The sequence below is a fragment of the Magnolia sinica genome, chromosome 5, assembly GCF_029962835.1.
Source record: "Magnolia sinica isolate HGM2019 chromosome 5, MsV1, whole genome shotgun sequence".
In the NCBI taxonomy this organism is placed as follows: domain Eukaryota; kingdom Viridiplantae; phylum Streptophyta; class Magnoliopsida; order Magnoliales; family Magnoliaceae; genus Magnolia; species Magnolia sinica.
The window spans coordinates 65,643,237-65,657,985 of record NC_080577.1 but is presented as its reverse complement, the minus strand read 5'-3'; the positions used below and the strand labels follow the sequence as shown (position 1 = coordinate 65,657,985).

General features: G+C 39.4%; 1 non-coding gene across 1 annotated transcript; it reads right to left on the bottom strand.

The window, feature by feature from the left end:
* Positions 1-6,666: 6,666 nt before the first annotated feature.
* Positions 6,667-6,773, bottom strand: LOC131247589 (small nucleolar RNA R71). Its single transcript, XR_009171867.1, has one exon. It is a non-coding gene; the product is annotated as a small nucleolar RNA R71 (small nucleolar RNA).
* Between the last annotated feature and the right edge of the window lie 7,976 nt (positions 6,774-14,749).

Genomic DNA, 14,749 nt, shown 5'->3' with positions numbered 1-14,749 from the left:
GTGGGTCTATTAGCGCTAAACTCGATTGCTTGTGAACTTAGCATCAATCACCTTAAATTTGATCTGCAGGACTCAAACCTGTAGAATCATTAGCGCTATGTTACTCTGAAATCTGGGATTCAACGCTAAATCCAGTTGCTCTTGGGAATTTTTAGAAGCTTTGGATCGGACCTGGACCACGCGTCGAAAGTCCAATAGCGATGATTTTAGACAGTTATGGTCACCATGTTGGACTTGACCATCACCTCAAAAATCAAGTCCAGATGATGTCCTATGTCGATTTGATTGAGTCCGGAGTGAAGAGTGTGAGAACGATGAGAAATTAAATATGATTTTATAAAATCTGAGCTGTGTCGCTTGCGCGACGATTTTAAGCAATCTGACCATTGGATTCTGACCCAATTTCACCCTCGGATCAAGGAAGATGGCCCAGGCATGTCATAATGCTTGTGGACCTGATCGAGTTTCGGTGACCGTTGAATTGAGAGTGGTCCGCCATGGCTGATCTGTAAATCTAATCGGTACGAAAACTCAGCCTGACCTAGATCCATGGTCAGTGAGCTTAAGTCTGACCGCACGTGGAGAAAGGACCACCGAAAGTGCTCCGTTAGATCGAGAGAGGCCTGATTTGGTTATAACCTAAGTATACCTTGGCCCTGAGGCTATTTTCATCAATGTTAGGCCTATATAAAGACCTTAAAACCCTCACTCTCTTTTCCATACGAATTTCCTAAACCCTATCTAAGAAAGAGAGGAGAAAAGAGAGAGAAAGTGAGAGAGAAGTTGGTGAATCATCTCAAGATTCTTTCCTGCTACTCTACATCCTTAAACCATCACTTTTGAATCGTTATTCTGGCGATTCTAAGTTCCTTCTTGGGTAAGTTAATCTAACCCTAATCTTTTTTAGAGCTTAGAAGAGTCTATGTGTTGATGTAGCTCATTTCTATTCTTACCTTAGGTTATCTGGTCGCCGTTGACGAAGACATATTGTCTTAATCAGTTCGGTGTGTTTTTTCTGGTTTAAGGTGCGGACTATATTCGTATAGGTTATGGTTTTCAAGGCTTTCAATGTTAGTTAATGGTTTATTCTTGTTGTGGGTGCAATTTCACATGCCAAATGCTATGTTCATTTTGCGTTCCTAATATGTATGTGTTATATTGAGATTTGTGTATTCAATGTATATGTAGGAAGTATCGTATACGTATAAAATATGAACACGTGCTTTCCATGATTAACTGTCGTGTATTTGTGCTAGTTGTATGTGTGTCAACTCCTTGCCAAAAGGAATTTTCCAAATGCGTGTATTCCAACATACATCATGTATGTTGACCTATGTAGTCTAAGTGTTCGTAGAATTGTCTAAATGGTCTAAAGTGTAGCATATTATCCTAATTGCGGGCGTTGAGAAGCGATTCTCAGCTCTCCTATTAGTGTGTATGATTTCCTACATGCAAGTCACATTGTTTGTTGTTTAACTTCAAGTATTACTTATGTTGAAATCCATGTTAAGTGATATTCTTCAAATGCTCACATACTGGATGATTTGAATTGTTGTTTCATTACTGTTTTAAGTGTTGATATGAATAACTGTTGTAGTGGAATGTGTTTGGGACTATGAAATAGTCCAGGAAATCGGTAATCGGCCTTCAGTTTGTGGCTGAGGTTGCTTTCGCCACGAAGGACGTGATTTGACGAACCCGGGTCGTATTAGAGTTGTCGGCAGTGTTTTGGCCACACGGAGTGTTAGCGCACTCTATGTCGTTCAACCTAACATGCGCTCGTGCTAGTCGAGTTCGTCAAGTAACTCGATTGTCCGATGTATGTTAACCATGGATGGACGCTATTGCTTGAATCTAGGGTACCAAACTTACTGATGAAATCCCGTTAACCATTGTGCCTTGATCCACTAAGACTCATGAGCCAGACATTGTGGTATGGGACACCGTGGTCGAGCTGTCGGACTACGCTGGGGTAACGAGCCTCCCCGTAATGACCAATGAGCCCACCAGACTCGTGAACCGATTATGGTGGTATGGGACACTATATTCGTGCTGTCGGCCTACATTGATTGGTGACGAGCCTTTATAGTGACCTCGAGCATACCTGGATACTGCTTTAAGGTGACGAGCCTTAAAGTAGTAACGAAGGTATGATAGGCATGCATTGGTTGGTGACGAGCCTCCCCGTAATGACCAGTGAGCACACCAGACTCGTGAGCCGATTATGGTGGTATGGGACACTATATTCGTGCTGTCGGCCTACATTGATTGGTGATGAGCCCTTTGTAGTGACCTCGAGCATACCTATATACTGCTTTAAGGTGACGAGCCTTAGAGTAGTAACGAAGGTATGATAGGCGTGCATTGATTGGTGACGAGCCCTTTGCAATGACCTAAAAGTATATGATCGTATGAGATGGCCTAGGACTGACGACCCTAGAATGGATCACTGTGTGGAATTTGATATGAGGAAGGTACCTTAGCTTCCCAATCCTGCTGTATGAAAAGGACTAATAACAACTTGGTAATCATGTTCATGCACCGCATTTGCATGTACGTGTAAGTCGTTGGCACTGCGGGAGGATGTCATGTGTAACGTAAGATGAAGACGCTGAGGGAGGAAGGCGAGGGCATGCATCATTTATACATACATCCTTGCACTAACAAGAGTAATTAGGACATGTTTGATTGTTCTACTTTATCATTACTGCTTGATTGAATTGATAACATGTTAACCTTTGCTTTATTGTTCCACTGAGTTGATCACTCACTCCCACATTCTGGGGTGGTGTTGTACACACCAACCAGACTCTGTCTTAGATGCAGATGTTGACGCGACCTCTGAGGCAGAGTAGGAGTTCAAGGATGATGAGGCCGTATTTTCTTTTATGCAGTTCTCAGGCGGGTTCTTGTGAGCCATGTCCTAATGTGCGGGGAATTCTAGGTTATTGTAATAGATGATGTGATTTAATACTTGTACTTTTGATAGTAACACTTGTAAGTATGACTTGGCATGTATACGTATTTCAGGGACTTGCACATGTACACATATGTTTCTATAAGTCTTCCACTTGCGTCTTTCACTTATCCCTGAATTATGTTTACAGTTTGGCTTAATCTATCCCATGTTTTATGTACTCTTACAGACAACATACATCCATCATTAAATATGTTGTATAAGTGATGTTTTGAAACTCGGGAGCTGAGTTATGCTCGACCCCCGAATTTCAGGGCATGACACAAACTCTCACCCTCAATCCTACACTAGAAAAAAGTGTATGGACTAATTACTTAACATTTACTTGTTGAATTGAGCCCCTTTGATTCACCGCGCTTGGGTTACTTGATAGATGCTCTACTTTACTCCAATTAGCCCCCTTTGTGCTACTTAATCATTGAAGTCGAGCTTTTTTCACTTCCTTGAATAGGCTATCATGCAATTTATGCTATAATGAGGCTATTACGATAATGGGAGGGGTTTGGATGAATCTCCTACAATTAAAGGCTTAATTAGTTTCTAAATAGGGATTCACCTAAGTGGGCCTAAATGGGCATTCTAGAGGTTTGAAAGACAATGGTCTTCATATTGGATTAGTGTCTATCCTCTAAAGATTGTAAGGATAGAAGATCATCTTCATAAAGAGATTAAAATGCTCATTAAATGATTAAACACATGCAAGATGACTTGATACCCATTAGGTGAGACACTAAAAGTGTTAGAAAATATTGGTATACACTAGGGCTTCAAATTCACTAAAAAATCATCATTTTTTCTAAGGCTTGTATGCCCCTTATAAAAGAAACAAGTTCTAACAGTAAAAAAGGGACAAAATCGGTCAGTCCTATTGATCGATATGAGTCATCAATCGATCTATTGTTCTAATTTCATCATTTTTCTAAAAGCTTGCTAGACGATTTGGGCCATGTTCAATCGCTCAAGACCGATCGATTGATGGGACCTATAAGTTAGTTGTTTCTGGCCAATTTGGTTTAATAGCAACTCAAGACCTTTATAGCCTATCTAAGCATGTTTAAATGGGATTCTAGATTAGCCTTGTTTTGGGTCAAGGTTAGGGTCACCAAGGCATCTCATATACTTGTTCTTTACTTCCTTGATGCTGCAGTCTTCATGTGTCTTTGATCTTCTACTTTCAAGGGCTCAACCAACTCCCTGACACACCGACATGATTGATAAATAAGGTGTACAAATAAGTATAATAACAATCTCTTCCATTATCAATTACATGACAAAAACCTAACCTAGACTATGTCATTGTTGAGTGTTAAATATTGTATATTTTCCTCCATTTATATCTTGGTTTTATGAGCATGATGTTGCTTAATATTATATTCTATACATGTTTGTGTTGCAAGGTGAATCTAAGAGCTTGGATTGCAAAGAATGTTAAAACCATGGATTTAATGCTCAAGAATCACCAAGGAAAGTGATGGATCTTAGGAGACTAAGATTGAAGATTTCAAGACCTCAAGATCCAAGGAAACCAAGTAAAGAATGAAGAAAATCGAAGATTTGAAGTGAATTTGCATATGCTTCGACTAGTCTAAGCTCTGGCTCGACTATTCAACGCTTCGACTGGTCTAAGCTCTACTTCAACTCGTCTAAGCTCCTGCTCAACTAGTTGAGGAAACTTCGACTCGAACTCCAGCAACATGATCTTTTTAATTCGCGCAATCTTCAACCAGTCGAAGGTGGTCCTTGACCAGTCAAGGGTTACATAAATTTTACATGAAGTGCGTAAATTTGAGGCGGTTTTGTGATTTTGCGGACGAAAGGTTATAAATAGGGGTTTTCATGCGATTTTTAGGATATCTAGGGTTTCAAGGAGCTAAGCCAAAGGATGGAGAAGCCTCTCAAGAGCTTTTCTTCTTTTCTAGTTTATTTTTAATGCTTTAATTTAGGGTTTTGATTCCAATCATGTCTATGGTTGGCTAAATCCTTTAGCTGGGGCTAAAGGGTGAAGCTTGTAGCATGATTGAGATGTTTTCTTTGCTTTAATTGATGTTTTTATTGAACCTCATGGATTGTAGTTCTTTATTAAGGAAAACTTTTAGTTTTTTATGGTTTTTTGTGACTTAAATTACAATGGATCTGTGATAGCTTTGAGTATCTTCTTTCCTGTTTTGAGATTGAGAAGTTAGGAAATCATGTTGTTCACCATTGTCCCATGGGCATGGTCGAGTGATGGAATCCTTCCTAATCTTCCCAATTCTCTTATATTTGGTCATGAGATTGGTATATCCTATTATTTATCATTGTCTCCTAGACATGGTTAGGTGATGGAATCACTTCCAAACCTCACAACTCTCATCCGTTGAGACTAGATTCATGAGATGTTTAGAGATTTGATTAGCTCTCTTTTCTAATTAGATAGGATAGGACTCCAATTCCAATTGTGATCCTTGAATCAAGCAGGGTAGCATCCTGAGAACCTACAAGTGGATCCTTGGCACCCTAGTTCCCACTTTGAATTGATAGTTTTCACAATCACTCACAATTACTCTTTTATTCTAGATTTAGGTTTAGATCTTAGTCTACTTTTAATTCTAGTTACTTCCTGAATACACACAAGAATAGTCCCTGTGGATTCGACCTCAGTCTCACCAAGTTATTATGACATCGCGACCTTACACTTAGGGTTGTGAACAAGTTTTTGGCGTTGTTGCCGGGGATTAACAATTGTGTTTTTCTGAGATTAACTAGTTTTGGAATTAGGTTAAGATTAGGGTTTTTCTACTTTATATTTTTAGGTTAGTTTTTTTTTAATTATTTTAAAAACTAACTTAGCTTTCTATTTCTAGGTTTAGAAACTTTCTTTTTCTGTTTTTAGAAACTTTCTATTTTCCATTTTTAGGAACTTTCCTTTTTCATTTTTAGAAAGTACGTTGCTTTCTTATTATTATTTTTAGAAATTAATTCATCTTTATATTTTTGTTTTTAGAAACTTTCTAATTTTAAAATTTCCGTTTTAGAAACTGACTTGTTTTGTTTTATTCTGCAGGATCTAAAATTAGGAACTTCTAATTTGGTAACTTCTTTTTAATGCTCTCCCTTTCTATTTCCCTTCTCTCTTTTAGGTTTAGGTTAGAATTTGAAATTGAGGGCTGAGAGTGTTTCATGCCCAAGTGAGTCGGTGACAACACTCAACGTCATTTGAGTGAAGGAGGATTGGTTGGGGGGTTATTTATCCATCACAAGATTAGACACCACTCGAGATCCTCAGAGTTAATTGAGGTTATGGCTGCCAATCAACCGGGAAGCCAGGATGAGAATGAGGTGCATCACGCACCCCCGCCTCGTACTTTATGAGATTATCTACAACTGGCGGGGGTGAGTACACCCTCATGCATGGTTTTCCAGAAAATACGGGACACATGGATATCAAGCCAAGGGTGATCCAACTTCCAAAATTTCATAGGCTTGAATCTGAAAATCCATATCTACACTTGAAAGAGTTTGACGAGATTATAGCCACTCTATACTTTCTAAATATGTCCGATGACATGGTCAGGCTGAAACTCTTTCCTTTTTCTTTGAAAGAGAAAGCTAAGAAGTGGTTGCATTCAATACGTCCTCGATCTATTGGTAGATGGAATGACATGACAAGGGAGTCCATAAAGAAATTTTTCCCATATCATAAGACAAACACCCTTAGAAAGTCAATAATGATCTTCACCCAGAAGGAAGATGAAACATTCTTCCAATGTTGGGAGCGGTTCAAGGATCTTATCAGTTCATGCCCATAACACAGTTTTGAAACATGACACATCAAAAACTTTTTCTATGATGGACTGACATCTCCCATGCACCAATTGGTTTAGACAATGTGTAATGGGGAATTCATGAATAAAATTGTCGATTATGTGTGGGTCTATTTTAATGAGCTTGCGGAAAACACACAATCATGGGACATCACCCCAAAATCAAGCACCACCTCTAGGCCTACTCAATTGAAGGAGAGGGGTGGAATTTACCTACTGAAAGAAGATGATGATATCAATGCTAAAGTGGATAATCTCACCAGAAAACTCGAGGCCATGAAATTAAAGAAGGATAAAGCTAAGGAAACTGTTTGCGGTATTTGTGCTCGCGACATTCACACAACTGAAAATTGTCCAACAATACCTGCCTTTCAAAAGGTATTGAATTAGTAATCCAATGTTGTGAATAATTACCAAAGACCTTTCAGTGGGCCCACCTTTAATACGTACAATCCTACCTGCAGAAATCATCCAAACTTCAGTTGGAGAAACGGACAAATCACTACACCTCAAGGATTCCCTAATCAAATTCCACATCAAGGGAAACCTCAAGAGGACCCAATTTTAAAGCATCTTCAAAATCAAGAGCTTTTCAATCAGGGTATGCTACAAGTCTTTCAAGACCTCATAAAGGCCATACAAGGACTTGAGACTAAAAGTGCGATTGGGAACAATGGGAGCCTTCCAGCTCAACCTCTTCCCAATCCAAAACCACAATATGAAGTTAGCGACCCAAGCTCTTCAAATCAGATGGAGCAAGCTAAATCTATCACCACTCTTAGGAGCAGGAAGACCATTGACAAAACCATTCTGATTAGGGCTGAAAATCCTAAGGACCTTGAAGAGGACAACAATGATAAATCTAGTCATGCCTCACAAGAATTAGAACCAAAACCTCAAGGGAAGCCGATTGCCCCATTTTCCCAACAATTGATGGCACCAAAACCTCTCTCTAACTCTCAGGACATTCTAGAGGTGTTGAAACAAGTGAAAGTCAATATTCCTTTACTGGATGCGGTTAAACAAATACATTCATATGCCAAATTTCTGAATGACTTATGTACGACCAAAAGATGACAAAATATTCAAAAGAAAATCTTTTTAACTGAAAAAGTGAGTGTCATCCTAAAGCAAGATGTGCCACAGAAATACAAAGATTCTGGTAGCCCAACTATTACTTGTATAATTGGGAATTACTGCACTGAGCATGCACTCTTCTTGATTTAGGAGCAAAAATAAATCTGATTCCTTACTTGGTCTATGAACTGTTAGGTTTGGGTGAATTGAAACCCACTCGAACCACATTACAACTTGCTGATCGCTCAATTTATGCACTAAGAGGGATAGTTAAGGATGTGTTGGTCCAGGTTGATAAATTTTACTACTTGGTAGATTTTATCGTCCCAGATACTCAACCCATTATGGACATGAGCACTCAAATTCCTGTCATTCTTAGTCACCCATTCCTTGCCACATCAAATGTAATCATTAATTGCAGGAATGGAGTCATGAGCTTGTCTTTTAGAAATATGACATTGAAGTTGAATATCTTTTTCAATACGGGCAAACAGTTAGAGGATAATGAAAATACCCACGATGTTGACTTAATTGATTCTTTCATGGAGGATAGAACTCTGACCCTCTAAAGACGTGTATGGCCCACTCCCATGATTTTGATGATGATATAATTAGGGAGATGAAGACCATGATGGATACTGTGCCGATACTTAAAGTTAACCAGTGAAGGCCACAATTTGAAGAATTGCCCCAAACTGATATAATGCCTCTACCGTTTAACCTCAAGACACCGAAGCTTGACCTAAAATATTTGCCCTCTAAAATGAAATGTGTCTATTTAGGTCAAGATAAGACATACCCGGTGGTGATTTCTTCCCACCTTGAGCAAGAACAGGAGAGTATGCTCATTTATACTCTCATTAAGCATAAGGGAGCCCTTGGATGGTCGATTGCGGATCTCAAGGGAATTGACCTTTCGATTTGTACTCACAGTATTTATCTAGAGGACAATGTGAAGACCTCCCAGCAACCATAATGTAGATTAAATCCAAACATGAAGGAATTGGTTAAAGTTGAGGTACTTAAAATATTGGATGTGGGTATCATATACCCGATATTCGATAGTGAATGGGTGAGTCCAACTCAGGTCGTTCCTAAGCAGTCCGGAATCACTATTGTAGCTAATGCTAACAATGAACTCATGCTAACTAGAGTTACTACTAGTTGGAGAATGTGCATTGACTGTAAGAAATTGAATACCATCACAAGGAATGACCACTTTCCTTTGCCCTTCATTGATCAAATTTTAGAAAAGTTAGCTAGTTACTCGTACTATTGTTTCCTTGACGGATATTCAGGCTACAATCAGATCAAGATAGCCCCTGAAGACCAAGATAAGACCACATTTACATGTCCTTTTAGCACCTTTGATTACTTAAGGATGTCATTCGGAATATGTAATGCCCCAGCTACTTTTCAGCGATGCATGTTAAGTATTTTTTCTGACATGATGGGGCAATATTTAAAAGTCTTCATGGACGACTTCTCTATTTTTGGTCCATCCTTTAGCAAATGTTTGAAAAGTCTAAAAAAGGTGTTGAATCGATGTGAGGAAAATAATTTGGTACTAAATTAGGAGAAGTGTCATTTCATGGTTCCTAAGGGAATAGTTCTTGGACATATAATTTCATCCACCATGGGAATTGAGGTAGATAAGGCCAAAATTGATCTTATCTCCAACCTACCTCCACCTAAGAGCATACGTGACATACGATCCTTCATAGGACACGTCAATTTTTACAGACGATTCATGAAGGACTTTAGTCACCTCTCCCATCCTTTATGTAATCTACTTCAAAAGGATGTACCATACGAGTGGACTGAGCAATGCTAAGAAGCTTTCACTAAGCTCAAAGGCATATTAACAATTGTACCTATCATGCAGCCACCCAATTGGCAAATCCTTTTTGAAATCATGTGTGATGCATCCGACTATGCTATTGGGGCGGTGTTACCCTAGAGAAAAGAAAAGAAGCCTTACATTATTCACTATGAAAGTAGAACTCTAAATTCTATATAAGTGAACTATTCTATTACGGAGAAGGAACTCTTAGCTGTAGTATTTGCTTTGAACAAATTTAGGTCCTACTTGATCAAATCCAAGATCATCATCTACACTGATCATGCGGCGCTGAAGTATATCCTTTCTAAGAATGACATCAAACCCCACTTGATAAGATGGATCCTCCTACTCTAGGAATTTGATTTAGAAATAAAAGATAAAAAGGGGGTAGAGAACGTAGTGGCTGACCATCTTTCGAGGCTTGATTTTCCTGATTCCCTTGAGACGGCACCCATAAAAGGCATGTTCCCTGATGAACAATTGTTTAAACTCTCCCAATTACCTTAATTTACTGATATTGCTAATTATCTTGCCACAAGTTTCACACCGACACATTGGATTGCGCAAGATAAGAAAAAGTTCTTCACCGAGGTACGTAAGTTCTTCTAGGATGATCTATATTGTTTAAATATTGCCCAGAAATTCTAATGATATGTGTAATGCCCCAATTTTCAGAACTCAAGTATACAACTCATTTCCTGAAAACCCGAAAGTTAATAATTCAATAAGTGGCAATCAAAATAGAATCAAAGCACAAATAGTAAAACCAAGCATAGCTTAAGCCATAAACCAAATAATAACATCCTGGTCCACTCAGCTGGGGGCCCAAATACAAAATCTCAAGTTCAAATGTTCTATTTAAACAAACAACATTTATATCTACTGATTTAATCTAAAGTATTCTGCCACCTCCCATGCCACAGTCGCTCATGCCTGCACCTACGTTCTTTGTACAGTTGAACATTGGATGAATGAGTGGCCAGCTAAGTGTGAATTTCCCCTCAAGATTTCACACTACCGCCTTAGACAAGTATAGCATGAAAATAACAAGGCATACTATAATGACCCTGAAAATTTTGTACTAATCTTTCCTTAGTAGCTTTTTGGGGTATTTAGCGCTATACTCGATTGCTTGTGAAATTTGCATCAATCACTTTAAATTGGATCTGCATGACTCAAAACTTGTAGATTAGTTAGCGCTACGTTACTCTGAAATCTGGGATTCATCGCTAAATCCAGTTGTTCTTGGGAATTTTTGGAAGATCCGGATCGGACCTGGACCGCGCGTCGAAAGTCCGATAGCGATGATCTTAGGCTGTTGTAGTCACCATGCTGGGCTTGACCATCACCTCGAAAATCAAGTCCATGTGATGTTCTGGGTCGATTTGATTAAGTCTGGAGTTAAGAGTGTGAGAACGGTTGGAAATTTAATAAGATTTTATGAAATCTGAGTCGTGTCGCTTGCACGATGATTTTAAGCAAACTGACCGTTGGATTCTGACCCAATTTCACCCTCTGATCAGGGAAGGTGGCCCAGGCATGTCCTTGTGCTTGTGGACCTGATCGAAATTCAGTGACCGTTGAATTGAGTGTGGTCCGCCATGGCTGATCTGAAGATTCGGTCGGTACGAAAACTCAGCTTGACCTAGATCCATGGTCAGTGAGCTTAAGTTCGACCTTTCGTGGTAATAGACCCATCAGAAGTGCTTCGTTGGATCGTGAGAGGCCGGTTTTGGTTATACCCTAAGTATACCTTAGCCCCGGGGTTATTTCCATTAATGTTAGGCCTATTTATAGACCTTAAAACCCTAGCTCTCTTTTCCATACGAATTTCCTAACCCTAGCTAAGAAAGAGAGTGGAAAAGAGAGAGAAAGTGAGAGAGAAGTTGGTGAATCATCTTAGATTCTTTCCTGTTCTTCTTCATCCTTGAACCTTCACTTTTGAATCATTATTCCGGCGATTCTGAGTTCATCTTTGGGTAAGTTAACCTAACCCTAATCTGTGTTAGAGCTTAGAAAAGTCTTTGTGTTGTTGTATCTCATTTCTATTCTTGCTTTAGGTTGTCTTGTCGCCGTTGACGAAGACATATCATCTGAAATCAGTTCGGTGTTCTTTTCTGGCTTAAGGTGTGGACTTTAATCGTATAGGTTAGGGTTTTCAAGGCTTTCAATGCCAGTGAATGATTTATTCTTGCTATGGATGAGATTTCACATGCCAAATGATATATTTATTTTGTGTTCCTCATGTGCATGTGTTATTTTGAGATTTGAGTATTCTATGTGTATGTATAAAGTACCGTATGCGTATAAAATATGAACCTGTGATTGCCATGATTATTTGTCGTGTACTTATGCTAATGGTATGTGCGACAACTGCTTGGCAAAAGGAATTGTCCAAATGTGTGTATTTCAACATACATTATGTATGTTGTATTGTGTATTCTAAGTGTTTGTAGAAATGTCTGAATGATCTAAAGTGTGATATATCAACCTAGTATGGGCGTTGAGAAGCGATTCTCAACTCTCCCACTAGTGTGTATGATTTCCTTCATGCAAGTTATGTTCCTTGTTGGTTAATTTCAAGCATTACTTATGCTTACATTCATGTTAAGTTGATATTCTTCAAGTACTCATATGCTACATGGTTGAAGTTGTTGTTCCATTACTGTTCTACATTTAATACGAATATCTGTTGTAGTATAATGTGTTTGGGACTATGAATAGACCAGGAAATCGGTAATCAGCCTTAAGTTCGTGGCTGAGATTGCTTTTGCCAAGTAAGACGTGATTAGACGAACCCGAGTCGTATTAGAGTTGTCGGCAGTGGTTTCGCTACACGGAGTGTTTGCGCACTCTATGTCGTTCAACTCAATGTGCGTTCATGCTAGTCGAGTTCATCAAGTAACCCGATTGTCTGATGTATGTTCACCATGTATGGATGCTACTGTTTGAATCTAGGGTACCGAACTTACCGATGAAATCCTGTTAACCATGGTACCCTGATCTGCTAAGACTCATGAGCCGGACATGGTGGTATGGGACACCGTGGTCGAGCTGTTATCCTACGCTGGGGTGACGAGCCTCCCTATAGTGACCAGTGAGCAACCAAACTCGTGAGCCGATTATGGTAGTATGGGACACTATATTCATGCTGTCGGCCTACATTGATTGGTAATGAGCCCTTTATAGTGACCTCGAGCATGCCTGGATACCGCATTGAGGTGACGAGCCTTAGTGAAGTAACGAAGGTATGATGGGCGTGCATTGATTGGTGACGAGCTCTTTGCAACGACCTAAAACCATATGATCGTATGAGATGTCTAGGACTGACGACCCTAGGATGGATCACTGTTTGGATGGTGATATGAGGAAGGTACCTTAGCTTCCCAATCCTGCTGTATGAGAAGGACTAATAATAACTCGGTAATCATATTCATGCACCGCATTTGCATGTGCTTTGTAGACGTAGCGCACTTTGAGGCGATGTCATGCGTAACGTAAGATGAAGACGCTGAGGGTGTACGCGCGAGGGCACGCATCATTCCGCATACATCCTTGCATTAACAAGAGTACTTAGGACCTGTTTAATTGTTTTGCTTTATCATTACTACTTGATTGAACTGATAACATGTTAACCTTTGCTTTATTGTTCCACTGAGTTGATCATTCACTCCCACGTTCTGGGGCAGTGTTAAACACCCACCAGACTCTGTCTTAGATGTTGATGCGACTTCTGAGGCAGATCGGGAGATGGATGATGATGAGGCTACCTTCTCTTTTATACAGTTTTCAGATGGGTTCTAGTGAGCCTTGTTCTGATGCACGGGATGCTGGGATTTCTTTTGGGAATGAAATGATGTAATTTGATACTTGTAATTTTGATAGCAACACTTACATTACGACCTGGTATGTGTATGTATTTCAGGGATTTACACGTGTGCACACATATATTTCTTTAAGTCTTCCGCTTGCTTTCTTCACTTATCCATGAATTATATCTGCACTTTGGCTTAATCTATTCCATGTTTTATGCACTAATACAGACAACATACATCCATCATTAAATATGTTGCATAAGTGATGTTTTGGAACTCGGGAGCTGAGTTATGCTCGACCCCCGAATTTCAGGGCGTTACACATACAAAACATAACAAGTTGCAATTTTATTATATGCATGGATGTATGAGTGCACATCAACTAGGGATGCTCATCCAATTGGCTTTTGGGCAAAACCCATGCATGTGGCTGGTCACCAGCGAAAGTAAATAGTACATGCGTAGTGTCAAACTCACTGAAAGTGGGCCGATACTCGATGGTCAGGGAGCTAGCGAATTGATACCATGACTAAGGGCATGTGCTACAGCATCTAGAATTAGCCATCTATCATCGCTCGAATGTTATGTATGCATGATTAGCCCAACCATTATTAATCCATTTACAATCAGCAGATTTAATGAAGCTCAAGGTCACTACCGGGAGCTCATCACCCAGTGCAGGCCGACAGCACAGGCATAGTGTCTCATTCTACCATCCCCAGCCCATGAGTCTACCGACTTAAGGTATTGATAGAACCCATCAACAGGTGGCCAATCAATTCTCAATGTATGGGACAACTACCAACATATGGTTGAGTGAGGACGAAATATCGAGATCGAAATAGTAAATCAACCGATTAAAAATGAGTCGACATGTATGCATCAAATACAATAAAACAACGATAATTTAAAACGTTTAATGGTTCATCCCGACATCACTCCATAAGTGGTAAGTCCCATGAATCTTCTATCACTAGCAAAACCTTCGTACTAAGGGTCTACCTTGAACACGACTGTCTTATTACACCCCAAGGACGGACTCTCTTTCATAGGTAAAGATTCTCCTATTTATTTAGAGAGATTTCAATTCTATGTGTGTCTTGCAAACATTCCAATAGCATATTCAAATGGCGTAGAGATCAAGTATTGAATTAGGATATCATTCTAATAAGGTAAAACTCAAGTATGAATGTAAGTAAAATTCAAGAACTATTAAATGATTAAAGGTCTAGCA